We start from the raw sequence: 20,520 nt of genomic DNA, 5'->3' as shown, positions 1-20,520 counted from the left end.
AACTATGTATAATTTGTTGGGGACACAGGCAACCAAGTTTGCTAAGAACTACAGAAGGAAACATTGCAGGGTGCTGATGAACATAAAGTATGAGGGGGTATTGGGCAATGAGAGGAAGCAGAATAAAACTGAAGACTGAAGAGCATGTGTTATGAACCAGGGGAGCACAGGCATGCGAGGAGATCTGGTCGGAAGACCCTCTGGGCATCTCCCCAAAGAGAGGAGAGACAGGGGGAGGTGTGAGGAAGTGGAAGCAAATTGGAAGTTGACAAAGAATAGCCTGAGTTTTTAGAAGCTAAACGGATCACACGTGTGGTAAGACTTCTTGCGACAGTTGAGGTTCACCCACCCAAAAGCAGGAAGGCGCCAGTAAGGGCTCTTGGGGAAGGGGGCTGTGCATGATGTGTGAAGCAAGGCCTGCAGCGAGCTTCTCTCTTTTGCCCATTCTAGATCCTGCAGGCAAAGTCAAAGGTCCTGGAAATACAGTATCAGAAGACAATGAAGAGAAAAGCACACCAGTTCTTAACATCAGTTTGTTCCGTTTTTAACATCACTCTTTCCAGCTGGCAGAGTGGAGAACAAATCCTGCTTGGTCCCTGGCTGCATCCCTTTATGTCTCTGTTTCAGCCCTTCACCTATGACATGGAAAACAGAGCAGTGCCCTAAGCCATGAAGTTCTGGGACTGTCGAATCATGCTGCATTTTGTACACCACAAGGGGTTTCATGCACATCATGGTACATAAGTGCTAGTGTCATTGTCACCAAAGTGCTGGGCTTCATTCCATAGACCTTGTATAACCCCTTTTCTTCCTCTCCCTTCTGGGCCAGTAAACAGTCTTAGGCCCACTAATAATACTCATGGCATGAGGCATGAGGACAGAGGTCTCAGCCTCATGTGTCTTTGTGGTCCCTGCCATCATCTTGTCCTACAAGGAAACACTGGATACACCTGTGGACATGCCCCCCCATGGAGCAAATCCAGGCTGCATCACTGGGCCACAGTCCCTGAGACCAGATGCCATTCACTACCTGTCAAGCTTGAGAGTCAATAGTACTACATTGCCTGGCCAGTTTTTCTATTTTTAGTAGAGAAAGGGTCTTGCTCTTACTTAGGCTTGTCTCAAACTCCTGAGCTCAAGTGATCCTCCTGCTTCAGCCTCCCGAGTAGCTGGGACTACAGGTACCCTCTTCAATGCTCAGCTAATTTTCCATTTTTAGTAGAGATAATGTCTTGCTTTGATTGGACTGTTCTCAAACTCCTGAGCTGAAGTGATCCACCTACTTCAGCCTCCAGAAGTGCCAGGATTACAGGCATGAGCCACTGTGCCCAGCCAGAAGAAGTAAATTCTTGATAGGCATGTCCCTATGTACACTGATCCCATAGCCCTTGCTCTTGAGGTGGGACACAGCGGATGAGGAATGGCGTGGGGCCCTCCCCTGAGAATGAGCCCCAAATGCCAGATTCATAAACTGCTCGAATAGCTGTGGTTGAGGAATGTGTTCCTCGTAATACTTTCTAGGCTATTAGCCCTGCCAGCTTCAAAACATCAACAGAGATAAAGCTAAATTTCATCACCATGATAAAATTTCTTTAAACATCTACAAATGTACTATCCATCTATTGCCATTGCAACACAATTGTAGCCTAAGTATAAAACTCCTAAAGTTAGTAGCATTTTCAGAGGAGTGGTACCTACATCCTCAGCAAGTTAAGGAACATCGAAGAGGCAGAGAGAATGTTCTGTCCAAAGTCCAACCCTCCTTGCCTTGTTGAAGGCCCCTTTGAGTGCTTTTATAACTCTATTTTTACCAGAAATCCAGAGATAGAAAGGGGCTTATGAAAAATGCCATGCCTTATTCCTTCACCATATCTTCTTATTTTTAGCCCTTGATAGAACTCTAATGGGTGTGCACAGATAGCCGGTCCTGCACTGAAGACCAAAAAACAACACAGGCTTTGGGGCCAGACCACTGGAGTCAAAATCTCAGGTCTGCTCTTCATTAGCCAATGAGGCTTTGATCTAATTAATTGTCCCATTTCTCAATGTTTTCACGTGACAAGTGCGTATTATACCTATCTCTTACTATTTGTATTTATTTTACCTATCTCGTACTGTTTGTGGGTATTATACCTATCTCTTAGTAGGTCTGACTATTATAATACTTGTAAATCTTAAGTATCTAGCACATTGCAAGGAGGTTATCAAAATTTAATGTTTGTTCACTCCATGTTTTTCTTAACATTGAGAGAAGGACACTGGGGGACACAAATTATTTCCCTCAGAATGAAAATTCTTCACATTTGTCCTTTTGGAAGGTGGTTCTTACTGCCCAGGTTGCATTTCTCGGAGATCCCTCGGTAGCTCCGAGTGGTTTGTGTCCGCACGCTCTCCTGGCTCAGGCATGCTGCTGCCCAGTCTGCCCCACTCCATTCTTGCTCCTGCTTCTTCATGTTGTCAGAATCCTTTTCTTGTTCAGTAGCCAGGTTCTTTGGAGGAGCTTTACCCAGCCCTAATGGCAAATCTTAAATTATTTTGATTCTATAAGAAAAATTCCCTTCCATCTCCAGTGTTTGTCTTAAAACTTGACACACAGCACAAATCTAGCCAGCAGATGTGAAGGCTTTCTAGGGAAGTTTCCCTGCCTTTAAAGAGAACTCAGAGCTGAAATGTTTACACCCCAGGGGTTTTGACGGGTTTCTGTAATGCCACGAGACAGGAAATTGCTGAGGTATCTAGTAGTTAGGACAGGAAGGACTCAAGATCAAAAGCTGACATACTGATAATGATAGAAATTATGGAAAGAGCAAGATTTCTTATTTGAACCTATGGAAGTCATGCTTATCTGAATTTATTTTCAAAAATTCGGTTATTTGCAAAAACAAACCTCTTCCTGATAAATCATTCCTAATCTTTGATCATGCTATTTCTTCTTTCTGAGACATCTCCTGCTAACGCAGAGCTTAAATATTTTGTTCTTATTTTCATTGTGTGTGTGTTTTACTTGTTTGTTTTTTGCCTGGTTTCCCATTGCCAGTAGCTATTTGTCTAAGCTCAATTTAATTAATTTCTGTCATCACTATACTCCTGTAAGGCAATGACCGTAGATTCAGTGTGAGAGTATTGGCCAAAAGCGTTTGTCACATAAGCTGTAAGTTCTCAGTATCAGAGGCCATATCTTATTCATCTTTGTATTAGGCAGGCCTAACAGATAGTCTAGCTTATGGTATAAACAGAATCCAACCACAGCTAATTAGAGGAATATAAAAAGAAGAACATGACATGTAATCTAATTAAGCTGGAAAGAGCATGGCCTCTCTTTCACTAAAGAGTAAAATCAAAGTCTAAATCAAAGTAAGCTGCTGAGGGTCTAGGTGCCGCTCCTCGGAAAACATTGCTAACTTCAGGAGTTTTACATTTAGGCTACATCATGCTGCAATGGTAACAGGTGGATAGTACATTTATTTCCTTACCAATTTAAAAAATACTTGAGAGTCTTCAATTACTCAGTCTCCCTTCTGAGTTCTAGTGTTACTGCTAAGAAAAAAATAGAGAATTGGAAATTTATCAAGCAGAAAATGTAATTAAAATGTGTTTGCAACAATGGAAGTCTGTACAAGTTAATAAAGAAAAAAGATAGAGCAAACAAACAAACAAAAAAAAAATGCCCAAGTCAGAGCTTTGCAACTATAAATAGAGGGATAAGAAAATACTTTTTAAAGTCCATTTTTTTTTTCTTGTATAGCCAGTTGCCCATGAAAAGGCTTCCTGTTTACATAGTCATATTATGGTCAAGGAATTATAGCTATAACATGTCCCCTGGTGTCCATGTGCCCCCAAAGTATAAAAACTCTAAAGTGTTTTATAAGCATTCCTCTGAGACCCCAGACCCGAGAACAGACAGTACAATCTAACAGATAAACTTCCTCCCCTCCCGTGCAAACCCTTCTCACCACACTCGAAGTCAGAATGTGAAATACTTGTAATTTCAGCAGAACACACCCACCCACGCAATCCTTTTAGGAAAGATTTCAGAATGTAAGATTCCATGTGTTCATCTTTCTTTTTCTCTTTCTTCTTATTTAAGGATGAGATAATCCCGAGAATATGCCTTGTTCATCTGGCCTCTGCTGGTCTGTGTTCTTGCTTCAGCAAGAAATTCAAGAAGAAATTTGCATATTGCATATATAATCCACTTCTGGGAAATAGGATCCATTTTCTTTAAAACTGTCTTTTTTCCCTGATTCCTCCTGGATTCCCTCTGATGCATCAGAAGTCCAAATCAGAGTTAGCAAAATGGCTACCTAGAGTGTAGGTGTTAAGAACATAATTTGCTTTATACGTCCCACTTTTTCCCTTCTCTTTTGCAAGTAAAGCTCAATGTAAGTGATTTTCAGTTCTGGTTAAACCACAATCTAGGTTCTCTCCATTCTTTCTGGGGTCATAATGATATCTCAGTGCAAACAAATTCTTAATCTTTTTAAAACCTAAGGACAGAAGACTACATGATATTTATAAGAAGTGGCACCACAAAATGTAAAAAATAAATGTTAAAAATGAAAACAAGGTAATAAATTCAATGTGTGATGTATTTGAGAATTAATGTAACATCTTAATCCTGTAGATTTCAAAGTAAATACTATACTTTAGAATGAAATAATAGGTGCCATGGCTTTTAATGAACTCAAATTAATCTTCAGATTGGTACATTTATCTGTTAACTGTGAATGCAAAGAGTTTTATTTTAATTTTAGATCACCAAATAGGAATATGATCTAAAATTTCTGACCAATTCCACGTCAAATATTGGGTAATTTTTTTTTCTTATATTATTCTCAAGTGGCTATTACAAAAAACTACTGCCAAGCAAGTTACCATAATGGTCAGTAAACATTTAGTAAGTGTTTATGGTTGAAAAGATCTATACAAAATGTAAGCAAATGTTGCTATTTAGCTATCTTAATGTTTGTATAAGTAGAATCTTATACTAACAACTTTCATAGCACAAAAGGCATTTGCCTAATCAAAGATTTCAAATAGTATTTCTTATTTGCACAGAAAAGTAATATTCCTCAAATTGAGTTGCATTAGTCCTTTCAAGTTGCCTATACAGTTAACTTTAGTATAACTAGCACCCGGTTATTTTCAATTTTTTATGGAGTTTCCAAAAAAGCACACGCATGACACTTTCAGTATTTTATGACTCTCTGTACTGGGTGTACCTTTGAGTGTCCCTGTGTTCAAGGCAGTGAAGAATAAATACAGCGTCTACCAAAAACCAGGGACTGTTCCAATTATGTCCATACCCTTTCTCAGCAACCCTGTGAATAGAGGTTATTATTATTCTTTTTGTCTTATTTTTCTTTCTAGATGAGAAAATAAGGCTCAGTAATCTGTCCAAAGTTGTAAAACATAAAAGTGATGTGAACAAGATTTGGACCTAGACTGTTGAACTCCACTACCACAAACAAAACACAGATGCAAATGTTGCTAATAGTACTCATTATGCGATAGTTAGGTAGAAACATTTGGGGAGAGTAAGAAACCTGTATTTCTAGCACCTTCTAAATTCTACACACATGTATTATGATCAAACACATTAGGTATCAGATATCTGCTTGTTACCCCTCCTGGGCAAGAAGCACTTGAGTAGTTAATACATCCAACCAGTAACCAGCTCCGCTGGTGATGTGTTTTGCCCAAGGCCATAAAAAATCATCCTCTGACTTTCCCTGACCTACCTTATTCTCCTCTTTTCAACAGCTGCTTCTCAGGAACAAGAAGGTCATAAGTCAGGAAGGATCCTCTGGTAAGTGATGCACTCATTTGTTGTTTTATTTTGCAAACTTAAGCAAATCCCTTCACCTTCTTCCTCCAGCTCTCTCATCTGTAAAGCAGAAATAATCACACTGTCCCAACCTCCCAGGGTCCAGGTGTGATTGGTTGGATAATATTTGCAGATTGTTTTGGAAATGTTAAAGACTAAAGGTTTTAAGACTGCACTATGGTATAATAAAAAGTCATAAAACCAGAAAGCAGAACAAAGCATTCTTTGGAGCCCTTGCATAAATGGTTGGAGCCAAAGAGATAAAAACACAATTATAATAAAGAGAATGAAGTCTGAGCAAGAGCAAGAGATTGCAGCATCACTTCTGGAGTGAGTGACAAGATGTTTCAGTGGCATATATTTATATTTCTTTCCGTCTGTCTCTATATAAACTCTATGTGTACATACAGAGAGGGAAGGATAAAGGGAAAGGGAAGGTTGTTGAGGAGGAAGAAGGACAGTGAGCCTGGTATCAATGACTCTATTAAATAAATGTCTCCCTTGTGTATTTGCCTAACATCTTCATACTGAAATTGAAATTGAATCTAAATCTTCATCTTTCCTCCTCTCAAAATTTCCCCATTTCCTAAATACCTCTCTTTCTTTTCTTTTTTCATTTTTCTCCTTTCTTTCTAATAGTTCTGCATACAAAAAGCAGGAGAACTAGGACTGAAAGGAGAAAAGATGGCTACAGTTTTCAAAATAGTTTATCTGGCTATTGAAGAATAAAATAATTCAAATTTTTTTCTACCTGGTGTCCCAGACACTCGTCATAGCCCTGGCCCAGACTCGGCCTCCACCTGCTCCCAAGGCCTCTGCTCTGCAGCTTGGCAAAGACAAAGCACAGGCGCTGCCTTTGTCCTTTTTGGGATTCTCCTCCCCTTTGTCTATGTAGTTTCTGCTCAAACAGAATGTGTGATCTATACAGTGCCCCTCACAGGTGCTCTATGAGGAACGCTCACCTTTGCTCCGCCACTGCCCGGCATTTTATTATTCCCTTTGTCTATAGAGTCACTGCCCTGTGGGGAACTGAATTAAAACTTCTCCCTGGAAGTTAGTTTCTCGGTGGAAGGCTTACATCTCCTTGTTCCTGTCTTATTTTCTACCCGTAGGCCTGGTGCTCAGCTTCAATCAGGCTTCCCCTTAGTGCTAGAGACAGAGAAGAAGAAAGAAGGGAACACAGAGAAGAGAGGAGGGGACTAAATGGGGTGAGGAGAGAGAGAGCTCCTCACCTGAGAATTTTATAGCCTCAGCTGGGAGACCTTCAAATAATTAAAAAGTAAAATCATAATGTGACATTGTTGGAAGTTTTCTTAAACCTTCTGATAGAATTATTATAGTTAAACCCTTTTTGGGTATAATCTCACTGAGGCACAACAAGGTCACGTGTCCAGGTTCATACAGCTGACAAGATGACAAGTTAGGATTCCACCTCCGGCAGTCTGAGTGACAACAGAGGCTCGGGATTGATATGCCAGAAGGGGCAGCCTCCCTGAAGGCAGTAAAGGAGGTTTTAGCTTGTTTTTGAAAAATAAGGGTGAGCACCCTGTTTACCCAGGAGAAAAGAAGACAGTCTGGGAATTCAGGGGCATGCAGCAGCACAGGGTGATTGGGGCAAGAGACGCCGCTGGGCACACAGCTCAGGGAGCTGGTGAGAACATCGGGTGTGGGAAGCATTGAGAGACTGGGTAGGAGAATGCCATGCTAAGGCTTTCATTTTTTCTTTCTTTCTCTTTTTTTACAAAGTGGAGTCAGAAGATCACAGTCCCCTCTGGCAGCATTACTGTGGATAGAGGAACAAGAGAGGAACAGGGGAGATCCTTTGGAAAGATTTTAATCCACATTCGGCAGTTCTTTGCTTGGATAAAATTTGATATGAATTAAGCAATGGTCTTAGACACGGCCTCCTCTTACAAACTTCACATCTGTCTCCAAGCTTTGCTGAGGAACAAAGTCCCGTTTTAGAAGGATGTACTACAGGCAGTGTGCATTGCTGGTGTGTGATCTGCCTAGGGCTGCAAAGCTAGTGAGGGGTAGACATTAGTCTGCAGCCCAGGGGTTAAGATCAGCTCCTCCCCTTTCTTCCACTATACTCCTAGGAGCTGAAAGGCGTGCCAAGTCTGTCTTTCTAGGCTCCAGCGACTTTCAAATCTGAGCAGCCCTGAAGGTCATTGGGGGAATCTGTATTCTTCACCAGCTCAGACCTACTGGGAAAATCTAGACTTGTCAGGTAGATGACAGTGGGTTTCAAAGCCCCCCAGAGGCTTCTAATATACAATTGTGATTGAGAAACTCTGACTTAAAAGTATTTATTTTTTATTTGGCAAATTCTAATTTTGTATATTTACTTATGGGTGCAGCATGATGTTTTGATGTATATATACATATACTGCAGAAAGGTTAAATCAAGCTAATGAGTCAATATTTTATTCCTCGGGAAATATAGCCATCTAACCAGGGGCTGAGACTCATGTCATCTGGAAAGCTGTGAGTCCAGACAACCTGAGCTCAAGAGTGGGAAGGAAAAAGGAGTTCTATCTTCAAGAAGATGAAATAGGTGTCGTTTTCCCTATTCTTCCAAGTATAACTAAAGACATTTGAAAAAATATGTGAATGGCAAAGAAGGTGGCAGAGAGCTAGGAATGGTATGAGCTTAGGAAGCTCCTTTTTTTTCCTTTTAATTTTTTTGCTTTATATATGCTACAAATATAACAATTAAAAAAAAGAGAAACCTTTCTCTCTAGCCAAAGATCATGAAAGGGGTCACTTAATAACTAGAAGATGTATAAACAGTCATTGTTCTTCTATAGCCAAATAACACGGGGAAAAAAAAAAAACTGTGGTCTCTCATACACTCACATTACCGAAGTCCTAGTGGGAGGCTTGATACATCACCCTTCAGCAAAAATGCCCAGCCAGTCTGCCAAGAAGTTTCAAAAAAGGCCAAGCAGTTAGCTGGGACTTTCATCCCTGCTGTCCTGTAGTGAAGCTACCTTCCCCCATGTTGTCAGTAGAGCCCACCTGGGAAGCTGAAATCCCTCCCTCCATCTGGTAATGGTAAGGAGGTGACCCATTATGTGTCAATGAAGGCTGAGACTGGAACCTGGACTTCTGTTCCTATATTTGCACTAACAAAGTGACACCCCAAACTTTGCCAAAATAATGTCTGTATCATAGTAAGCCTTAAGACAGAAGGGAAGGCTTTGGAGAGGGTGTGGCATCAGCGCAGGTGGCTGATAGGATGACCAAGCATCTGAGAGGACAGCGTATCCCACAAAGAGCATATTTTGATAGTACTAAGGGAACGTGCAGAGTGGCTAACAAAGCACCAGGAGCCCTGGGTATGTTCAGGGAACCTAAATGACACCGTAGTTCTAAAGTCACAAGGACAGTGAATGTGGCAGGGACGAGGCACTGGGCTCCTCACATCGTGACATGTGAACAACCACTTTCCCTGTCCTCTTGAAATCTGGTGAGACCAAATGACTTATTTTAGCCCATAAAATGTGAGCAGAAGTGATGTGCGTTATCCTGGAACTGAGGCTTTAAAAAGGCCTCTTCCAATAGGTGAGGCCCCTGTGTATTTTGTTTCCTGAGCAGTTAACAGGGGCAGCCTTTACAATTAAGGTGTCCAAAGTTGAAGCAGGTTGACTTGCTCAAACATAATACAAAATAAGACTTAGATTCTCAGAACGTAATAGAAAAAATTGTATTTTCAATTGAAAATCAGTTACTATACCAAGAATAAGAAAGATCTCAAACCAAACCAAAAAAAAAAAAAAAAAAGTGAATCAAAGAATGCCAATGCTAAGATAACAAAGAAGCTAGGATTATTCAGAAAAGATTTTAAATGTCATGATAAAAGTGCTTCAGCAAGCAAATACAAGCACATGTGAAAATAGTAAAAAGATAGGAAGCTTCAACTCCATTACTGAAAGAAAAGATGTGTCAACCAGAAATCTTATACTCAGGAAAATAACCTTACAGGGAAACTTAAAGTTAAAGAAAAAGAATTTGTCTTAAAAGAACTACACTAAATAAACAGAAAAGAATCAATAAAGAAGAAATCCATAAATATTAGAAAGAAAGAACGTAATAAGCAAAAATATTGGTAACTAGAGTGGGCTATGCTTCATCTCTTGAGTGCAAAAGAAAAGTGGATGAAAATGTAAAGTAGTAAAGTTTCTATAATTCACTCAAACTGCTAAAATGATTGATGTAATAACCTACACACCCACATACACACGTGCATATATATCACAATAGCCAGAACAATCATGAAATACTATAGAAAACTTAAAGTGTAATTCTAAAAATTCCTCAAGTAATATAGAAGAGCCCCAGAAAAAAAAACATACTAAGGCTAAACCCACAAAAAAACAGAATAAAAGGCCAGTCCTCACTTCGAACATAAAAATAATTATATCGCATAAAAATGTTCTAAAAACACTGTTCTAAAGACAGATATTTGCTGAGTGAATTAAAGAAATTACCCAGCACAGGCTGTTTACAAGTAATTCACTTAAGAAACTACAGGTAGGCAGATTGAATGTAAAAACAATGAAAAAAAACACATACCCTGTAAACAACCACTTTTACACTGCTGGTGGGACTGCAAACTAGTACAACCTTTCTGGAAGGAAGTATGGAGAAACCTCAAAGCACTCAAGCTAGACCTCCCATTTGATCCTGCAATCCCATTACTGGGTATCTACCCAGAAGGAAAAAAATCCTTTTATCATAAGGACACTTGTACTAGACTGTTTATTGCAGCTCAATTTACAATCGCCAAAATGTGGAAACAGCGTAAATGCCCACCAACCCAGGAATGGATTAACAAGCTGTGGTGTATGTATACCATGGAATACTATTCAGCCATTAAAAAAAATGGAGACTTTACATCCTTCGTATTAACCTGGATGGAAGTGGAAGACATTATTCTTAGTAAAGCATCACAAGAATGGAGAAGCATGAATCCTATGTACTCAATTTTCATATGAGGACAATTAATGACAATTAAGGGGGGGGAGCAGAAAGAGGGACGGAGGGAGGGGGGTGGGGCCTTGGTGTGTGTCACACTTTATGGGGCAAGACATGATTGCAAGAGGGACTTTACCTAACAATTGCAATCAGTGTAACCTGGCTTATTATACCCTTAATGAATCCCCAACAATAAAAAAAAAAAAAAAGAAAGCATAAATGGGCTATTTATATCAGATAAGGTAGATGACAAGGCCAAGAAATGTCCAGGGTCAGAGAATAAGATTATGTAATGATAAAAGAGTCAATCCACCAGGTCACAGAAACCGACACGAGCATGCCCCAGATAAGAGAGACGCAAACTGTGGGGAGCAGAAACTGACAGAACTAAAAAGGAAGAAACACACCTGCAATTACAGCTGGAGACATCAACCGTGCTCTCTCCACAAGCAATAGAACAAACGAGCAGACGGTGATCAGGGGTACAGAAGCACTCAACAGCACCATCGCCCAGCGGAATCGAGTTGACATTTATAGAACTCTACGTCAAACAACAGTGGATTTACATGTTCTTTTCAAGTGTCCCTAGAAGGCATAGTAAGGTAGTTCACGTTCTGGGCCCAAAAATCCATTTACCTCATTCCACTTCTCCAGCTCAAAGGAACTCCATTTTATTCTTGGTTATCTTTTGTTGTTCTGACATTTATTTCATCAGACATATTAGGATGAATCACATGAAATCTTGTTTTCATTGTTCAAAACGATCAGAAATTTTATGCAGTTTGAACTAATATGTTCAGAATCTGGTCCACACATTCAACTTCATCATTATTTTCTGTTCATTTCTTCCAAATTAACCTTTTGAGTAAGAGCTTATAAGAGGAGCTAATGTATAGCTGATATGAATTTTTTCTCGTGCGTTACCTTACTAATGTGAAAGCTACATAGATTTAGGTGCATGTTATAGACATTTTTCATTTCTGCCTCTTGTCTTAAAACAAAGGAAGGTGTACATTTAAAGTTTAAAGGAATAGCTGCAAAAATATTGGTAAAATGGGATTGGATATTGCATTAAAATCTCAGCTTGAGAAAGTTTTCTGAAAAGATGAAAATGGTTGTAAGAACATTATGATAGAACTCAAGACAGGATTACAAGAACGGACATAATTTTAGAAATGTAGAGTAAGCCAAATGAAACACAAAGTAAGCAGAAATAATAAATAATATCTAAAGAGTTAACACAGTGAAAATAGACCACATTTAAAAATAAAGAGATTAAAAATGATTTCAGGGAGACACATATTGAAGATCTGCAAGGAAGAATCAACAGTGAAGGCAGAAATCCCTGAAGGGAAAAATAAAAGGCCAGGAATATAATAAATATTGATGACAGTATTTGAGACCATGTATATAAAGAATATATCATGAATCTGAGAATGTTAACCAAGAAGGATTAACATCAAAAACTCATAATCTATTAAAAGTACTGTAATTTAAAGAGTGAGGAAAAATTATTTTGGGGTATGTAGGGAAAAAGTAACCCAAAGTATATGATTCATATCAGAACATCAGATTAACACTAGCCTTTTGGCAGTAATGCTTTATGTCAGATAAAATGGAATAACATATTTAAAGTACTGAAGAAAGGAAAATGTAAACCCATAAATTTATATCTAGAAAAAGTGATCTTCAAATACAAAGGACATACAAGTTCCCCTTTAGGAGTTTATTATAGAATAAGTTTCAGAAAACTAACATGATTGGAGATACATTGGCAAAAAGACCACTGGAAGGCATTATTCACACTGTAGATTTCAAAAGGGATGAAAGGGGAAAGTAGGGGGAAGAAATAGAGGGGGAGAGAGAAAGAGAGTATGTTTTAATGGCTGAATAATCTATATAAATAGATAAAATATAACTATTAAACTTGTGGGTTTGGGAGAGTGATGGCAACCCAAAAGCGTAAACTGACTTTAGAAAATAGTTTGACAGGTTTTTTTCAAATAAAGATTCACTTACTACATGGCTCAGAAATTCTACTCCTAAGATTCTACCCATCCCTTACCCCAAGTGGACATATATCCACATAAATATTTACCTGCAAATCTTTTTCACAACATTTTTCTTAACAGCTAAATAAATGAAACAACTTAAATGTTCATAGTGACTGGATAATAATATGTATATAGTATACCCAAAATATGGAATACAACTTAGTAATAAAAAAAAGTATTGACACATGCAACAATATGGATGAGTCTCAAAAAAAAAAAAAAAAATCATGCTAAGTGAAAAAATCCAGACCCAAAATACTGTGTACCATCTGATCCCATACTTAGGACATTCTGGAAAAGGCCAAGTTACAGTGAAAAAATGTGGGTTAGTTGCTTAGAGTCAGAGCAGGGGGTAGTAAGAAATTGCAAAAGTGAGTAAGGAAATTATATATTTGGGATGATGATAATATTAAAAGCTTATTTCTAGAGGAGGTTGCACACATGGGAACACAAAGCAAACTCAACAAACAGTATACTTACAAGGAGTGAATTCTATGACATATAGCATTAATAAATCTGTAAACAATGAAGGCAGACTGATACAGTGAATGCCAAAAATAAAACTGTTTTTGGAAAGTATAACCAATGCTGGTGGTATATCCTGGTTATCCTTAAGAGTGCTTTGTGCAAAAAATGGGATAAAACAAATAAATAATGAGAGCTTCTGAGTTTGTCATCTGGTATATCCTTGAGAACCAAGATTCTCATTGTGAAAGTGAAAGTGTTATATGTAAGGGAGACAAGATTAAACAAGTCAATAATCCTAATTTTTATTTGGAAATGCCAATTTTAGTTCATACTTTAATAGTTCACTGAACTATGCATGTATGGAGCTTCTAGTATGTGTCTTGTTTTATTACAAAAGGTTAAAAGATGATGCGAGTATCCCCCACATGTGCAAGGGAGGCCTGTTCATTCACTTCAAATCACTGAACCACAGTGTTCCCTTTACGTAAACTGGAGATGGCAATACTTAAAAACGTTTTGATTATCAGATAACAAATGCTATGATATATCCCTAAGTGTCTTGTAAGGTTGGAGTAGCTTTCAAGTGGGAAGAAGGTGATGATGAGGGTGAATCCTGCATATTGTTGCATTTTCCCTTAGGAGTTAAAGTAATAGAGCGATTCCATAGATAAGAAGTTCATATCAACAATAGCTTTTTCTTATGTTTGACATTCAGGTTTTATGCTGTAGAACCAAAATACTTATTGCTTTAAATGTCTTCTATGGTATTTGAAAACTGTGTTCAAACAATAACAGTAATAACTGCAAAACAAAAACAAACAAAGAAAACAACATTTAGATCATTTCCAAAGGCGTGACCCATGTCTGGGGATTTTCTGAACACTTGGACTTGCCTGAGAATTTTTCTTATTCTTCTTGTGACACACATTTCCTCTTTCTCATCGTCATGCACTGACGTTTTCTGTGTGTTTTTGTGTTGCTTAGTACTTAATTTAATAGTCAGTCACTCTCTGAAATCCCCTAAAATCCTCTGCCTCTCAACTCCAAACCACAAATCACTTCAACTCAGAAAATTTCATTTAGAAAAATAAAAAACTAAATACTTTCTACCATTTTCCAAAAGGAAATAAACAAATAATAAATTCCTTGAAAAGGGATTTTAACAATTATTAGTAACACATGTATATTCATTATTCTATCTATAAATTTTCTCTTTGAGAATGAAATGTCAGACAGCAATTCTATTTGATTGATGCAAAAACCATGACACAACAATGTGGAGGTGTTCATGGTCTCCCACACAGGAGAGGCAGAGGCAGAGGCAGGAGCAGAACAGGAATGTTCTTCATCCTCTCTAGATCTTTCTTCACTTTTTAACTTCATAGTTTCCCTTGGCTTCTTGGGGTGGGCAGTTGAGCTTCCTTAAGATGATTTTTATATCAGGAAACATCACCTGAGAGATTGGTCAGCGTCTGGAACTAGGTCAAGCTAAAAGCTTTTGCAAAGCTAAAAGTACCACAAACTGAGCAAATAGACAGCCCTCAGAATGGGAGAAGATTTTTGCATGTTCTGACTATGACAAAGCCTGATAACTAAAATCCACAGAGAACTAAAATTAAACAAAAAGAAAAGTGCAAACAACCTTCTCTATAAGTGGGTAAGTGATTTGAACAGAAACTTCTCTGAGGATGATAGACGAGTGACCAAAAAATGCATGAAAAAATACTTGTCATCTTTAATCATCAGAGAAATGCAAATCAAAACCACTCACCCAACCAAGATTAGCCCACATAACAAAGTCCCAAAACACTAGATCCTGGCATGGTTGTGGGGAGAAGGGAACACTTCTTCCTTTTTTTTTTTTTTTTTTTTTTTGAGTTGTCCTTAGTAGAGTGCTGTGGTATCACAGCTCACAGCAACCTTCAGCTTTTGGGCGTAGGCAATTCTTTTGCCTCAGTCTCCCAAGTAGCTGGGACTACAGGCACCCACCACATTGCCCAGCTATTTTTTGTTGCAGTTTGGCTGGGGCCGGGTTGGAAACCGCCACCCTTGGTATATGTGGCCAGCGCTCTACTCACTGAGACACAGGTGCCGCCCAAGAAGGGAACAGTTCTACACTGCTGGGGAGATTGAAAACTAATACAGCTCTTTTGGAGAGAATTATGAAGAATCCTCAAAGATCTAAATGTATACCTTTCCATTTGACCCATAATCCCATTACTAGGTATCTACCCAAAATAACATAAATCATTTTACCACAAAGACATTTGCATTAGAATGTTTATTGCAGTTCAATTCGTAATTGCCAAGTCGTGGAAGTAACCTAAGTGCCCATCAATCCATGAATGAATCAAAAACCATGGTATATGTATACCATGGAATATTATGCAGCCATTAAACAGATAAAGACTTTACACCATTTACATTTACCTGGATGGAGTTGAAATACATTCATCTTAGTAAAGTATCACAAGGATGAAAAATTAATATCCAGTGTAATCCATACTAATATAAAATCAATATATAAACAATTACATGTTCCTAAGAACAATAAAACACTATATAGTCTAGTTCAGGAGTAGAGGGAAGTGGGAGAGGTGAGGGAGGAGGACATATAGCAGAAGGAGGGAAGGCATGGGGCAGGATCTCACCTAATGTGCACATTGTGAAGGTGTGTAAAGCACTAGTACGTGTTTTGCTTTATTACAAAAGGTTAAAAGATAATGTGAGTATCTTCCAGCAGTACAGGGAGGCCTTCCTGTGTTGTGTTGTCCTCCATGCCAAGTCTGCACCATTCCCTTGCCACACTGGGCCAGGAAGGGCTCTTCTACAAATGGAACTTAACCGGGAAGCGAGAACAATGTAACCTAAATATGGTATCCTCATTTAAATTTGAATAAAGGTAAAAAAAAAAAAAAAAGAAAGAAAGAAACATCACCTGAGAGATTGGTCAGTGTATTCTCAGTGGAAGACTGGTTACCTGTCGTTTTAAAAATATTCTGGGAGAATCTGACCTGTTATGGGAGGTTGGTAACTCTCAAACAAAGAGCAGCATTTTCACTACCCATAAGCTGGCCAGACTAGAGTTGATCTTGAAGCCTAAGAGAGGTTCCTCAGTGATCTAGTGTCCAATGGTGTGAGGCCATTCTGTAGTCCAGTATCCAGTATTCTAGGAAAAGAAAGGCTTCACCTGGGGACCTCCAAAAGTCAGCTGTGATAGTTGCTTTTGAAATTTGTGCTAATGAGAAGTGTGTCCCGGTGGCAAAGAGTAAAGAACACTTAAGTTGGTTGGTCTGTGGAGTTCTGGCAAGATGGAAAATGGCCTGAGACAATAACAGCAGTGCTGAGAGTGCCCTGCAGGTGGCAGTGTGGCAAGGATAATGGTGCAGACTTGGCACGGAGGACAACACAACACAAGGGGTAGCACAGACAGATCCCCAAATGAAAGGAACACCCCACCCAGTCCCCATCTCCCAAAATTTCTAGAGAAGGTGATTGGTGACCTCAGTAAAGTTGGGAGATCAGAATCTTACTAATCAAATGTGAATGCTGAGGGAGGAAAATAAGGGAGGAGATAATTATATGACTATAATTTATTTTTCTTTACCTGTGAGTGTAACTTAGGCAGGTCATTCATGTTTGAATGATTTTTTTTTTTTTTATATATATATGCATTCCCTTTTATGGCTGTGAACTGTTTGAGTACAATATCCTGCCTAAAATTATCTACACATAGGACAGTCTTCCATTTCATAATGCTCACTGAGTATTTAAGGAGAGAAAAGGCAGAAAGGAAATAAGTAAAAGAGCAGGGGTGGAGACAAGTGTCAGAGAAATAGAAGAAATATTGCTGATCAATAGTTGACATTTGGGCTTTGTCACAATTCTACAATTCTGCTTCTGTGTAAATGACAGCTCTGGGGAGGTCTTAACCCATTCTTTTTTTAAAGACAGGGTCTTTCTCTGTTACCCAGGCTGATGACAGGAGAGTAGTCATAGGTCACTGCACCCTGAACTCTTGGGCTCATGGGACTCTGTGCCTCAGTCTCCCTATAAGATGGGACTACAGGCATTTGTAACCTTGCCCAGTTAATATATATACATTAATACATATATATGTACATAATGTATAAACAAAATTTATATATTTTGCTTATAAATATTTTGTAAAACAAGATCTTATTTTATTGGCCACCATGTTGGCCAGGCTATGGTTTCCTGGTCTCATCTAATTCTCCCTGTCAGTATCCCAAAGTGCTAGGTATATAGGGATGAGCCAGACTGCCTGGCCTTAATCCTTAATTATATATTATTCTCATTTTAAAATGAAAGCATTGAACCAAATTATTTCTTAAAATGATTCACTGTATATCTCAAAATAATGGTAAGGTGTTAAGTAGTACTGGATATGTTACGAAGCTCTTTAATACTATAGTGGTTATTAGAAAAAATAATGATATATGCATATATTTCTGTGCATTCTGTGTGTGTGTGTGTGTGTGTGTGTGATCTCCCTGACCTCCTTTGGTTTCTTCATTCTAGATGATGAGACCATATGTTCAGGACAGAGGAATCTTCGAACGATCTATATGTTTATGTGTTGCTGAGATTTGTCGCTTGAGTATTAGAAACAAAATCTCACCCCCCCCACCCCTTCTTTACTGCTATGAATTCCCTGGACAAACTTCAAGCCACATTCCAAGTATCTTCTTTTACAAAATTTCCGCTGCATTTGTTAAGGTTCACAGAAGGTTCGTGTTAATGTTGTGAGTCTCCAAGTTCCTGAAGACACTCCCTCCTGTGATTTACAAAACTGTTGCTCTCGAAAGACGTTTGCAGCAATAAAGAATTGTCTTGTAGGCATGATCATTCTTTGCAGATTATTTACTGCTTCCCAGGGCAACGTTTCTCCCATGATCTCCCCACTAAATCAGGTGGCAAGTCCTGTTGATTCTCCCTCCTAAACATATCTCATAGCTTCCTGCTTCAACCCCTCTCCCAATGGCATGGTGTTGACACCAGCCTTCATTCTTGCTGTCCTGGACAACTACTAATGACCCTAATTCCATCTCAGTAATTCATCTTGCCACTTTTCACACTACTTCTAGAGTGATTGTGTTTATTCCTAAAATGAAAATATCATCTTGCACGACCTCTTTCCTTAAAATATTTCAATGATTCCTCCTTTCCTTTGGGACACACTGCATATACCTACTGATATATCTAAATTTTAGATGAATAATAATAACATTGTTAGCTAACAAATAGTAAGAGCTAATTATGTGCCAGTGTTTTTAGTGACTTGCATAAATTAACTTACATCAAAACACTAGGAGGCTTCTCCGTTTCCCTGATGATAAAACTCAGGTATGGAAATTTTAAGTAACTCTCCATGGTTGTGTAGCCAATAATTGGGGATCTGAGATTCTAACTGCTTTTAACCACTCTGTCATGTTGCTTCACTGTGTTCATAAGCTGAACTCTGCCTTTCTCTCCAGCCTCAGGATCATAAACTCCAGCCACACAGCTTGCAGAATTTTGGAGGCACTGCACAAACATGCCCCTCGCTCTTCTTAGATATTTTGCAGATTTCATTTCTAAAATACCATCTTTTACTTCCTATTTCTGAAATAACTTTTCTTCAACTTCACTTGATTACTTTCTATAGTTGTTCCATAGCTCTTTTTAAAAAAGAGCCAGAGACGTGAACAGAAACTTCTCCAATGAAGACAGATGAATGGCCAATGGACACATGAAAAAATGCTCATCATCCCTAATCATCAGAGAAATGCAAATCAAAACTGCTCTGAGATATCACCTCACTCCAGAGAGAGTAGCCCACATCACAAGGTCGCAAAACTGCAGATGCTGGCGTGGGTTCAGAGAGGAGGAAATCCTTTTACCCTGCTGGTGGTATTGAAAACTAATACAACCTCCTTGGAAAGAAGTATGGAGAATCCTCAGAGCTAAAAGTAGACCTTCGATTTGATCCCGCAATTCCATTACTGGGTATCTACCCAGAAGTAAAGAAACGAACAAGCAAACAAACAAAAAAGCATTTACCACAAGGACATTTTTGCACTAAAATGTTTACCACAGCTCAATTCATAATCTTCAAGATGTGGAACCAACCACCCAGGTGTCCATCAGTCCATGAATGAATTAACAAACTGTGGTATCTGTATATTACGGAATATTATTCAGCCATAGAAAGACAGAGACGTTACCTTGCTGCTTTGTTTTCCGTCTTCCAAATAAGTGAGTGCCAAGAAGATGCATCTAAGAAAATTTGCAGGATTGAAAGAGGAAAAAAGGATTGTTTGCTGTCTGTTTCCCATTCCCTGTATTTTATCTTCTTGAGTCCCTTTATCTATCAACGTCCCTTTACTCACGTTAGATTTCTTTGCTCTGGCAAAATTCAGTGTAGTTTGAGTTTTTTCCAGGGTTGGGAAAACTTTTTTTATTGTGTTCACTCAGACATTGGTATGTGTCTTTTACCCACAACTCTATGTCCGGGGCCCCTCCTGGAAACTCAGAAACATCACACCCACAGAGGTCTGGGGACCTCCTGTGAGTTCTGAAACCCCAGCACAAGCTGTCACCCCTTTTTAAAAGACTGGGTCTCAACCCTGTGGTCCTTTCCTCTCAAGTCAGAAACACCTGCTTTAACGTGTAGCAGCTCCCTCTTCGGAGGCTTACTGACCTCTGAGTTGTATCTTTACAGGCCTGGTAAGATTTAATAATTCCAAACCCTTCCCTATGTTTCCCCAGGCCTAGGGACGGTATCTGAAATTGCTATTACTACAAAACCTTAGCACTCTCTTTCTTTGCCTTTCCTGATTTAAACCTAGTCATTTCTATTATGTTGTCTGTGCTGAAATAAACACTTGCTTCTGTCTCTGGATTAACACACTAATAAACCTATTTGTTTTTAAACCAGGGAAGCATACACAACAATCCATGATAGTATTGGACTTTGGGAAGCAATGGCTGAGCTAGGGAGGAAGCTTGGTTAAATGACGGCTATTGATAACTTCTTGCTTCTTAAACGGTGTGTTCATGGGGTTCATTTTAGTGTGTTTTGCCACTTCACTTCTTTATATACATTGTTTCATGTTCATATTGATAAATCAAATATGAGCAATTTTAAAAATAAAATAAGCTATAATACAAATAAGCTAAAATAAGCTA

This window comes from Nycticebus coucang, chromosome 13 (genome assembly GCF_027406575.1).
Source record: "Nycticebus coucang isolate mNycCou1 chromosome 13, mNycCou1.pri, whole genome shotgun sequence".
Lineage (NCBI taxonomy): Eukaryota > Metazoa > Chordata > Mammalia > Primates > Lorisidae > Nycticebus > Nycticebus coucang.
This window is presented reverse-complemented; position numbering follows the sequence as displayed.